Raw genomic sequence first — 12866 nt, 5'->3', positions numbered from 1 at the left:
AGCCAAGCTGAACGCACTGGGCATCACAGAAGACTAGCTGTACCTGCAAAGAACAGGAAACATGGCAGCATATTATTCATGAGTGTGAGTTGTATGAGGACCTTAGAAGCCTCCTAATCACAAGGATCCAATACGTACTGAACAATGAGGAACACCACCTACTAGACACACCCGAGGAGTTCACAGCCCTCAGCTTCTATGCACAAGGACTCTTCTCCAGAAGGAAGACATTAATAGCCATTTACCAAGATGGACCAAACTGAAAAACCCCAGGCTAAAATGACAGATATCGGAGACATATCCAGCAAAGTACTACACGAAAATTCAATGACCAAAGATGGGACAAACCCCGCCCCCACAAGAAAGGGACACCGGACTGACACCATAAAGCCATGTTACGAAGGAAGAAGAGACAAACCGCACTTGGAGGGGACCTGGACCTGTGTGTGTCGTGGTAGGCCAGACCCAACAAGTCAGCAGAGACACTGCCGTCACGTAACAAGACTTGTCACACCCACTGGACTGAGCTCTACTACAGGAATGAAGCCATCAAGAAACAGACGACTACACCGGACTAGACAAATGCAACCATGCTGCAAAGGCGCCATATGACGACCTGTACCGCTCCTTAGCATCGTGCCATTCCTTCCACACTCCCTGGTGGGGAAAGACTCTGCCCCCCCGCCCTACTTTCCCTCAGGTGGGGCATGGGCGTGCCTCACTACCAACTCTAGGGTCGCCTTCCCTATTGACCCCATATTTCTGTCTTTTTCCCCAACCTTCAGTCTTCCCCCCTACTCTGCCTAAACAGCTATCAAAATTCATAAGTACAAATCTAACTGTGTTGATATTAACTTTTCGCCTTCCATTTTATTCAGCGATTGCCCAAAAAATTTTTTTTTATTTTTAGGTCCTAGCCACTGAAATCTCAGGAAATTAGCTCGCAGGATCTGCCAGAGTGAAATTAAAACTACTGGGTTCCTGGTCTGCCTCCACGGGGTGAAGGTGGGGCAACGTTGGGCCACAGCAGGGGTCCAGCGGCTAAACGACCAGATGAACAACGGTACACGACACTACACATATACAATATCCATACACTTTAAATCGCTGGCATTTCCAGCAAACTGGTACACCCACAAGGAAAACTACGCAGAGATAGGGGAAATCCCTGGTGCCGTCTGACACTAAATATATCTTACACCTTGTGTTAGTGTGGTTCGAATCCCGTCAATGACGCTAGTAACTTTTATGGTCTTTTTTCATTCCATGGCTGAGTTATTCGGTTTCCGGCGTGGACAAAAAGGTTTTTCGTCCAGCAAAATAGGCAAATCAACCAGGGAGCACACGCAATTTATGGACATATTACACATAAGCTGATGAGGTCATTCTCTGGTGTGCACAGTCCATTCCCCAGAGAATGGCCTGCGCACATCTTAAAAATCTTTCCCGCAAATTAGTTCCATACTATTCGGTATTTTTCTTTCGTATTTATTAATAGTATGTGTTGACCATCTCAGTGTCTCTGTACCTCCTTATATTTGCTTATAGCTGATTTTCTTTTTCTTTTCTTTTTTTTGTCTCTTTGATAATTTGCATTTATTAATGCAGGGTATCACCGTTTAAAAGTTCAGACGATTCAGTTAACTTTTTTAGAGTGGGACAATTTTTCCTAATACTTTTTTTTTTTTTTTTTTGTGTCAGTTCGTGCCAGTTTCAGTGTTAGATAATCAATGAATTAATATAAATTTATTTTTAAATTTATATTGATTTATTGTCATTTGAATATTTAAATATTTCATCTTAGGATTATTACCTTAGAGAACAAACTCATTCACCCATGTGCATTATATCTTTAAATTGTGATTATCTGCTCAGTTTTCCTGTTTTGCTGGACGAAAACTCCTGGAATTCTGGAAGAAAAAACCTTGCTGCCCTCTCCTGAGACTGACTAAGTCAACTACTGTATCAAAAAGAGCTATTAAAGTTCCTCTCGTCATTGATGGATTCGAACGCAAATCTTTTCCACATGGTGTGGAGAGGACTGTGGTTATAATCAATGTGCTACCCCCCCCCCCCCCCGAGGACAATATCAATTAATTCCGAAAACTTGGAGTTCAAGTAAAGTGACCCACATTGTAACACAAGGAACAGTGCTGGAACAGGTTGGGTTGGATCACATAACAAGCCAGGTGTTCCTCGAGCAACAGTTACAAGTACAACTAGATGAATATCGTAAAAAGTAACAAAAGATATTCCGCAAAACAGCTAAGCGGCAGGAGTGCTTACCTTAAAAATTAACAATAAAAACAGATAAACAAAACATATGCGCATTTTCAAAAACAAAAATTTGTAGAATTGTCAATGTCAGATAGAGAAACATAAAATTGATTGCGCCTACCTAACTGATGACATCAAAAATAAGTGTGAGTTTAGTCATAGGGTAAATGAATCTTTTGATTATGTAGAGTTCATTTCAGCAATTCTCTTACAAGTCAGGTTAAAGTACTTGCTGTTTCGATCAGGTGCGAGGAGGACAGGATCATTGTTTAAGGATTGAAGCTTGAAATCAGGCAGAGAAGATAGTGCATATCAAATTGATGAAGTCTTGAGTAGGTAAATAAGTTTGGGTTTGAATTTACTTGATCTGTGAGGAATTTCCTACCAGTTCCAAAAAATAGGACAACCAAACTTTTGAATTATAGCTGAGGAGAGACAAATTTACTTTCAGAATGTCAACTTCAAACAGAAAATAGTGTGAATATTCAGCCATAGTCGTTTTGGAGATGACTTTCTCAGAGTTTTCTTTGAAAAGAGCCATTTGAGGAACCAATATTTGTGGAAGGAGACATTTTTTAAAATTAGGTTTGGCAACTCCAGCTCAAATTGGGGAGGCAAATAGAACGATCAGATTAAAATATTCGATAACTAACTGAAGAGAGGAGACACGTAGACTATCTTTTAAAATCCAAATGATTTTTGTTAATTTTGTCAGGGATAATATGAAGGAAAAAATCGAATTTGTAGTCAAAAAATGAATACCAAAGTCTTTGTGAGTGTCAGCTTTAGTAATGGAGATATCAAAAAGACGCTAATGTTAAAATGCCTCTTTTGAAAGAAATTTGCAAATGTTCCGATTTATAAGGGTTTGTTGAAAGATTAAATAGAACAAGATAATTTGCGAATGCTTTAATGGCTTTAGAGTAAACCTTTTGAGAGAAGGCACGAGTTAAAGGAGTCGAAACTAGGCAAAATTTTTACATCATCGATATAGATTACTTTAGGGTGGTTTTTCAAAAAAAAAAGGGCTGAAGATGGGAAGAGAGTAGCAGTGTCAAAAGAGTACCACTTTGTTGAATGCTGGATGAAACAATCACCTTCCTCCGAAAGCCGTTAACCTTCATTTAAGATTAATGTTATTTTTAAAAAAAAACAGATTAAAGAAGCCTGGGTTCGAGTTCTGTGAATGACGCGACTTTTTTTTTTCACGACGCGGTTCTATTAATCCGTCTCAGGGCCAGAGCATCAAGGTTTCTTCCCCCTTTCTTCCAGTGTACTGGGTTTTCATCCAACAAAACAGGCAATCCGACCAGAGAACAGTTTACAGACATCATTGACAAGGATGTATGAGTGTTTCTTCTCGGGAAATCCTAACGTGAAACGAAATGACTGTCAAAAAAGACTGATTAAAGAAGCATGTAAGAAAATCTAGGATATACACACTTCCAATTTTAAGAAAGAAAAACGGGATTCCATCAACTCCAGCTGTCCTTTTAATGGGGAGAGAGTTAATTGAATTTTAAATTTGATCCTTCGAAATGTAGGAGTTTAAATTGCAAATTGGGTAGGTGTTTTCAAAGGACAAGTCAATGCCATGGTGGGGGGGATAATATTTTTAACTCTGGCAATGTGATTAATGCAATTATCAAGTTGGAAGTTTGATGGAAGAATAAAGCAAATTTTTTTTTTTTTTGTTTTGTTTTTGGATATATTGAGGCACAAGTTTTTAACTTGTGTTAATGAAGTCATTAATTAAGGATTTTTTCTTTGCTAAAAATATAAAACGAGCCTGAGAATAAGGAAGCTGTTCGTAGAGGGAAATTTTTTATACTACGAACTAATTTTTGCTTGTTTTTGACAAAAGCAGCGCTCGCGGATGGTGGATATAATCATCGTCCATCCCAGGCTGCATGGAAGGTACGTGGGGGAGGGTACGAATCGCGAGGAATTTTTATGGGCTTTTTCAGAGCACGGTAGAATTAGACGGTCTCATGCAAGTTACATGCTTTTTTTTTTTTTTTTTTGTAATTTCACGGAAACTCGGGTTTTTCCTCCAGCAAACAGTCAAATCGAACATTATACACTGTCGCCTCATAGCCTAAGTGGCTTTTCCGTTTAGCATTAGCATTAGCATTAGCATTAGTAGAGGCATTTGATGCAAGAAAGCAAGCTTATGCAGCATCAGCCAAAAAAAAAAAAAAAAAAAAAGTAACATAAATAAATAAAAATAACCACTTCCACTTCACCCCTCTGTTCGTTCGAAATACCTGTCCAGCTGAGCCTTAAACTTATTTAGGCTATCAACTTCCACGACAAGGGATGGAAGTCTGTTCCACCCACCAACCACCCGCTGGCTAAAGGCAAATTTCCGCACATCTATCCTACATCTGTCTTTCCTCAATTTGAATTTATGCCCTCTCAGGTGATTTTTCTGAGCTAGAGGAAGAATCCCATCAGCATTGAGCATGCTCAAACCATTCAAGGCTTTGTACACCTCTATCAGATCACCCCGCTGGTGCCTAGTTTCCAGACACTGTAATTTGCAAAACTTAAGCCTTTCTTCGTAAGAGAACCCCTTTGTCCCATTCACCAATCTAGTTGCCCTTCTCTGTACTCGTTCCAGCAGCTCTACATCCTTCCTGAAATGAGGCCTCCAGGCCTGTATACAGTACTCTAGGTGTGGCCTGACCATTGCCTTATACAAGGGAATAATCACCTCCTTATCCCTGCTAGAAAAATTCCTATATATCATTGACAATACACCATGAGCTACTCTTGCAGCTCGTCTGCACTGCTCAGAGAACTTCATATCTGCCTGCACCACCACCCCCAGGTCCCTTTCATTCTCTACCACTGTCAGTGTAGTACCACAGAGTTGATACGTTGCTCTGGGGTTGCTGTTTCCCATATGTAGTACTTTACATTTGTCAATGTTAAACTTCATTTGCCACCTCGAAGCCCATCTGCTCAACCTTTCCAAATCCTGTTGCAGCAGCATAGTGTCAGTAGTGTCCTTGACAACCCTGCCAACCTTCATATCGTCTGCAAACTTGGACATTAAGCCTGATATACCATCATCAATATCATTTATAAATACAGAAAACAATAAAGGCCCCAATACTGAACCCTGAGGGACTCCACTAATAACATTAGTCCACGATGAGCAGTGTCCATTGATTACCACTCTCTGTCTTCTCCCCCTCAACCACCCCTTTATCCATAGCAGCAACTTGCCTCCAATGCCACACTGCTCCAATTTGTGCAGCAGTCTTCCATGTGCAACAGTATCAAAAGCCTTTCTAAGATCCAAGTATATAATATCAAAGTTATTCCCTGCATCCAGTTCTTTTGTGACTGCATCATAGTATCCAATCAAATTGGTCAGGCAAGACTTCCCCTTAACAAAACCATGCTGTGTCCTAGCTATAACTGAAGTCTTGTCTAGATGATCCTGCAGTGCTTCTTTCACCAGTGCCTCCATTAATTTTCCGGGAACAGAAGTTAAACTCACAGGTCTATAATTACTTGTGTCAGCCTTTGATCCCCCTTTGTGAATTGGGGTCACATTTGCACATCTCCAGTCAATGGGTACCTCCCCTGAGTCCAAGGAAGCTCTCATAATTATGGCTAAGGGTTTGCTTACCTCCTTTGCTGCCTCCTTTAATATAACTGGATAGATCCCATCCACCCCAGGTGCCTTTCTTGTGTTTATCTTCAACAATTTCTCCTCCACTTTGCTCTCAGTTATTACAAGATTCTCTAGCTTACTGCTAGAGTTGAATACACCTCTGGCATTCCCCTCGCTGAATAACTCCTCATGTGTGAATGTCGATGCAAAATATTCATTTAGTTTGTTAGCTACCCGAGCAGGGTCATCAACAGTTGACCCATCGATCTCAAGTGGACCAATCTGATTCATCCCCTTCCTTCTAGAGTTTACATAAGTAAAGAACTCTTTGCTGTTTTTCTTCGCATCCCTTGCCAAGGATCTCTCGTAATCTGCCTTCGCCTGCCTAACCTCCTTTGTAACTTGGTTACAGATCAACTTGTATCTATCATAGGCGTCCGTGTCACGTGTTAATTTGTATGTATCCCATGCATTTTTCTTCTCTGCCATATGCCTCATTAGTTCATCTGACAACCATTTAGGCCTAAACCTTGAACAATATTTCTTAGTTGGTATGTAAAGCCTAGTAGCTTCCACGATAAGTTCTTTGAATGCTTCCCATTTTGAATTTGCTGTTGGCAATATCATCAGTTGATCCCACTGTATAGAATTTAAATACTGTCTCAGTCCATTGTAGTCGCCTTTACGAAAGCAATACCCTTTCCCTTTACCCCTAATGGTAGTTACCTCTTTGAGTAACTCCCACTTCAGCACACTGTGATCACTGCCACCAAGTGGTTCATTTATCTGCAGATTCTTAATGCATGAAGAATCACTACTGATAATCAAATCAAGAGTATTACTCCCTCTAGTTGCCTCCCGAACATGCTGATATAGAAAACAATCATCCAATAAATCCACAAAAGCCTTGCTACTGTGTGAGTGACCAGCCCCCAAATTCCAGTCAATATCTGGGAAATTAAAATCCCCCATTATAAGACTCTCTGATTTACTGGCCCACTCTATTTCTCCGAACAGTTTCTTATTATACTCATCAGAGTCATTAGGCCTATAGCACACTCCTACTCTCAATTTTGATCTCCCAATGCTTATGTCACACCAAACTGACTCGACTCTGCACTGTCCAGCGATGTCGACTGGCTTCACTTCCTTGGATTTTATGTGTTTTTTAACTAATAGCATAACCCCTCCTCCCTTCCTATCCTGTCTATCCTTTCTGTAGACATTGTACTCCCCAAATTCCAGTTCTGCATTTCTTATATCTGTGTGACACCACGTCTCTGAAATCCCCACAATATCTGCCTTTGATGTTTTGAGCAATACCTCAAATTCATCAAATTTATTTACTAAACTCCTAGCATTGGTGTACACACAAGTATACATGCACCTGTTCTTTTTCTTAGCTACCCTAACACAACCCATGTGTTTACTTGTACCCCAATGATTCCCAGCAGTCTCTGAAATATCCTGCATCTTATTTTCCAGGCTGCGGCTCATTCCAATAGAAGCAGTGCAAGAATCACTTTCACCTCTGCCAGTGGCTACTGTTAATCTATTAGTCCTTGTATCCCCCCAAGCTAGCAGTTTTCCGACCCACCTAACACTGCCTCGATAGCGTCAGCAAATATTCTTGCACCCTTTCTATTTAAGTGTATCCCATCCCTGTAGAAGCAATCTCTCCTGTTAACAAGTACAGACCAGGCTGAAAAAAATTCTACCCCTTGAGCCCTGCACAATCTTTCCAGGGCCGAATTGATTGACAGGGCTCTCATCATATACTCCCTCCTATCGTGTCTGGGCAGAATTGCAGACACTTTCAATTTCAACCCTAATTCACGGCTTTTGTTCAACAGTGACCTGTACTTGTTAAGTAATTCCGCCGGTCTCCTACTCTTAATATCATTAGTGCCAACGTGTACAACAATATCACCTTTTGTGCCCTTAAAAGATGATATCCGCTCTACAACGTCATCAACTTTTTGCCCCTGGCAGACATACCCTGGTCCTAACACACACACACACACACACACACACACACACACACACACACACACACACACACACACACACACACACACACACACACACACACACACACACACTTGAAGAGAGTAGAAGATGGAAGAATCACGATGCTTTTGAACGGGAAGAATGAGTCCAGAGTTTTGCAGCTGTTAGTTTGTAGAATAACGAAAGCTAGATCGAAAAAAAAAAAAAAGTAGGTAGTTTCAACAGAACAATTCAGCAGCAATTCCCAGGAGCAAAGATTTAAAATTTCAGCATAATATTGCTGGTTGAAACTTTTCACATTAAAAATTCTCATTTTGAATTATTACGATTAATTCAATTAATAAGGCCTTTGAGTGGACCGAGGTTCAAGCCCGTGACTGCTAAATACGAATAACATTTGTATTCATTGATTTATTGTAAACTGCACTGAACTGGTGGTCGTGCCGGAGTATACACAAGAATATAGGCAGCACAGAAACTATGGCAGATATAAGCTAGTCTCTTATCAAGTCACAAAAAGCGATTCCGCAAGCGAAGGCAGATTACAAGAAACCTTTGGCAAAGGATGCTAAGAATAACAGCAAGGACTTCTTTACTTATATAAACTCTAAAAGGAAGGGGATGAATCAGATTGGTCCACTTGATATCGATGGTTCGACTGTTGATGATCCTGCTCTGATAGCTAACAAATTGAATGAGTATTTTGCACCTACATTCACACATGCATGAGGAGTTATTAAGGGTGGAAAATGACAGAAGTTTATCAAACTGTAACAGGGTGCTTAATGATTTTGTAATAACTAAGAGTAAAGTGGAGGAGAAATTTTGAAGTCAAACATAAGAAAGGCACCTGCGGGGATGGGATCTATCCAGTTATATTAAAGGTGGCAGTAAACCCTTAGCCATAATTATGAGAGCATCCTTGGACTCAGGAGAAGCCCCCACAGATTGGAGATGTGCAAATGTATCCCCAATTCACAAAAGGGGGATCGAAGGGTGACACGAGTAATTACAGACCAGTTAGTTTGACTTCTGTTCCGGGTAAAATAATGGAGTCACTGGTTAAAGATGCATTGCAGGATCATCTAGACAAGACTGCAGCAATAATTCAGACACAGTATGGGTTTGTTAAGGGAAAGTGTTGTCTGAGAAATTTGATTGGATACTATGATGTGGTTACAAAGGAACTGGATGCAAAAAATAATTTTGATATCATATACTTGGATTTCAGGAAAGCTTTTCCTGAACAAGTATATGATATAAAAATTATTTTTTGATACTGTACAAATTGGAGTAGAATGTTATTAATGGTAAGTTGCTACAACGGATAAAAGGGTGGTTGAGTGAGAGAAGACAGAGGGTTGTAATCAGTGGATGCTGCTCTTCGTTGACTAATGTTATTAGTGGAGTCCCACATGGTCCGGTGTTGGGCCCACTTTTGTTTTGTATATTTATAAATGATATTGATGAAGGTATATCAGGCTTAGTGTCGAAGTTTGCAGATGACACAAAGGTTAGCAGTGTTGTTAATGAGAGTAATGACAGTATGCTACTGCATCAGGATCTAAAAAAGTTGGGCAGAGAAGTGGCAACTGAAGTTTAGTTTAACATTGACAAATGCAAAGTACTGTATTTGGGTAGAAGTAACCCCAGAGGAATGTACCAACAGTGTGGTACACAGTTGGTACGTTTCATTTTCTACCACACTTAGGGTGGTAGAAAATGAAAAAGACCCGGGAGCAATTGTGCAATCAGATATGAAGTTTTCTGAGCAATGCAGACAGGTGCCAGAGCAGGTCATTGGGTTTTGTCAATGATATACAGGAATTTTGCTAACATGGAAAAGGAGGCGATTATCCCTTTGTATAAGGCAATGGTCAGGCCATGCCTTGAGTACTGTGTACACGTCTGGAGGCCCCATTTTAGAAAGGGTGTAGATTTGCTTGAGCATGTAAAGAGAAGGGCAACAAGATTGGTGAGGGGGACGAAGGGGTCCTCTTACCAAGAGAGGCTTAAATTCTGCAAATTGCAGCGCCTGGAGACTAGGTACCTACGAATTTATCTGATTGAGGTGTATAAGGCCTTGAATGAGTTGAGCACACCGAATTCAGATGGGATTCTTCCGCATGCTCAGCTTACGAACCTGAGGGGACATAAATTCAAATTGAGGAAAGACAGCTGAGAATAGATGTGCGGAAATTTGTCTTTAGCCAGCGGGTGGTTAATTAGTGGAACAAACTTCCATCTGTGGTTGTGGAAGTCGATAACTTAAATAAATTCAAGGAGAAACTGGAGAAACGTTTTGAGGGAATGATTGTGTGTAATTTTTTTTTTTTGGCTGATGCTACATAAGCTCATATGCTTGCTTTCTTGCAACTATTACTATATTATTAATAAGTAAACAAACTTTGTGTATACTCCAGGACGACTACATATTATGGTCAGGAGTTCACAAGATAGAGACAATACAAGAATATTATACCACATGTAATAGTCATCCTGCTTGAACCGCAGTCAGTCAAATCGTAACTTCGCGTTTGAACACTCGGTTACGGAGGCCATTAGAATTAGTTAATGAAAAAGAGTTTAGAGACCGGTAGGTGACTGGAGTCGAATGATACTGATACAGGGAATTTGTTATATTTAGAGGCATTAGTAAAAATTTGATCCAATATATTATGACCTCTGGTTGTAAGTTGAACAATGCGCTTGAGAAAAAAAAAAAAAAAATTGTGATTGACATAGGTCAATAGTTGATGAGCTGAGGATTACGGCAGTTTGCAATAGTCACATGGATTCATTTTTGCAATAATAGAGATGATCCAGAAAGTAAGTTCAACACATATCTCAAAGTTTGCGTGTGAGGAATGCAATGGCCAATGATATTTAATTATGTATATTGAGACTATAAACTGCTTCAGCTACAGTACTATTTATCCGTCTCAATATACATGGCCGAAGCAGTTTGTATTACTGCTTCGGCTCGGCTATGTATATTGTAGCCGAAGCAGTTTATATATACGTGTATTCGTTTCAGATAAAAAAAAAAAAAAATGTACAGATTTGATTTATCTACTGTAAAATTAGAATGTGGCTGGGGATGAGATCTGTCCTCTTGGTCAAATACGTCGAGAATTAAAAGATTGCGTGAAAAATTGTAAGCACACGTGTTTGTTGATTCCTTAGAACTGTTTTCGTATCTAGTTTGACTTGCATTCATAGGCAGTCTGGAACCTCAGAGCACATGCTTTTATTTTTAGAGGTTATTTTATAAATTTTCACATACTGTATATACAAAGATTTATAGATTACTTTAATATGAATGTGATATGAAATAATGCGGAATAGAAATATTAGTATTGGCAAAGCAAGACTTATACAGAACCAGTGGGGGAAAAAAAAAAAAAAAAAAAAAAAATTGTGTGCCGAGCACGTATAGCGGAAGTTAAGTGAAACGGTATTATTTTAATGTTACAGTGGTTTAATATATTACAATTGTTTTACAAGTTATTACAAAGTTTTTACAGATCTCTTCTTTGTACTCAGTGGAGGTGGTTTCGGTCGCATTGCACAATACGTGCTCTACAACGCTCACCATTATTCATCGGCATGTTGAATTATAAATTTTTTTTTCGTCGAAATTTTTTTATGAAATACGGTAGGGAATGACGAAAGAAATATTTTGATTTAAAAAATTTTTAAAATCGGACTGCTAGAAGCTGAGATATAGCGATTTTAAACGTGACACGCATGCGAGTTACACCGTGGCCGCGCTGTAGGGATACTGATTGCATCATGCATTGCTGCTACCCATTTCATTTCGTGTCGCATTTTCATTGCGATTTTTGTCAATCCACGGATTCAAGTTGCACCTATGTGGAAACAGCCTGGGGTGCTGCTAAAGGAGTTTTAGTTGGAAAAAAAAAAAAAAAACTTAATTTGCACTTTACTTCCCATAATGTATAAATAAAAATTCCAATAATTTATTAATAATTCCCTCCAATAATTATTCAAACTACCCATCTTCCCAATACCAGATGAAAGTTAATTCCAACAATTGATTGATTACTCTTTGACTGAATGCAAATTTCCACACATGTATTCTGCAGCCCTCCTCTTTCAATTTAAATTTATGCCCCCATCTCAGAAAGTCGGTATCCCATCAGCATTTATCCCATCAGCATTTGGTTTACTTAGCCCTTTTTAAAGCTTTATAAGTTTCAATTAGGTCATCCCACAAATGCCTAGTTTTGAGAGACTGCAATGAACCTCAGTTTCTTAGTAATAATATCTTTTTATGTTCCCACCAATCATGTTGCTTGCTCTGCACTATTTTCAACACTATATCCTTCTTGAAATGAGGTTTCCAAACTATATGCAGTGTTCCAGGTGTGGTCTAACTACTAACTATTACCTTATACAGTAGGATCATCATCTTGTTGTCCTTTTTGATAAAGTTGCAGTATATCATTGACAGAACTCTACGAGATGTTCTAGCAGCTTGTTTGCACCGCAAAGGGAATTTCATGTCAGACTCTACAATTACTCCCGGCTCTTTTTCATACCCAGATGTTTTGAGTTTGGTATTGGCCAAATGGTATGTGTTGTTCTGTGATTAATGCTACCAAAATGCAGTAATCACAGAACAACATCAATTAAACCACAATTGTCATTTTACAGCCCATCTGCTGAGTTTATATGGCTCCTTTTGAAGTACCCCCAGGTATCACCCTGATTACTATAATTAATTACTATGTCCACTTTTTCATCATTATCATCAGCAAACTTGAAATACCTACATCAATGTCATTAATAAATATTAAAAACTGTAAGGGGCCTCACATTGACCTCTATGGAACTCACTCATCACATTAGTCTGTGCAGAGCAGAGCAGAGGCCATTTATAACTATCGTTTGCCTCCAATTACTTAACCACCCTAATGCTACATTG

General features: G+C 39.4%; 1 protein-coding gene across 2 annotated transcripts in view; it reads left to right on the top strand.

Annotated features, from left to right (window-relative positions):
- LOC150075305 (putative nuclear hormone receptor HR3) overlaps positions 1-12866 on the top strand; it is a 163025-nt gene that overhangs the window by 42340 nt on the left and 107819 nt on the right. The window contains exon 1 of one of the 2 annotated variants that reach the window (XM_090389178.1): positions 10635-10744. The exons of the other annotated variant lie outside the window; for it this stretch is intronic. The gene's annotated coding sequence lies outside the window, so the exon portion shown is untranslated. Of the gene's footprint in view, positions 1-10634; positions 10745-12866 lie in introns of those variants that run through there. 2 annotated transcript variants of the gene reach the window in all.

Source organism: Mastigoproctus giganteus, chromosome 14, assembly GCF_048544385.1.
Source record: "Mastigoproctus giganteus isolate SK-2022 chromosome 14, ASM4854438v1, whole genome shotgun sequence".
Classification (NCBI taxonomy): Eukaryota; Metazoa; Arthropoda; class Arachnida; order Uropygi; family Thelyphonidae; genus Mastigoproctus; species Mastigoproctus giganteus.
Note: the sequence above shows the minus strand (reverse complement) of the source record. Positions and strands in the feature narration are given on the sequence as shown.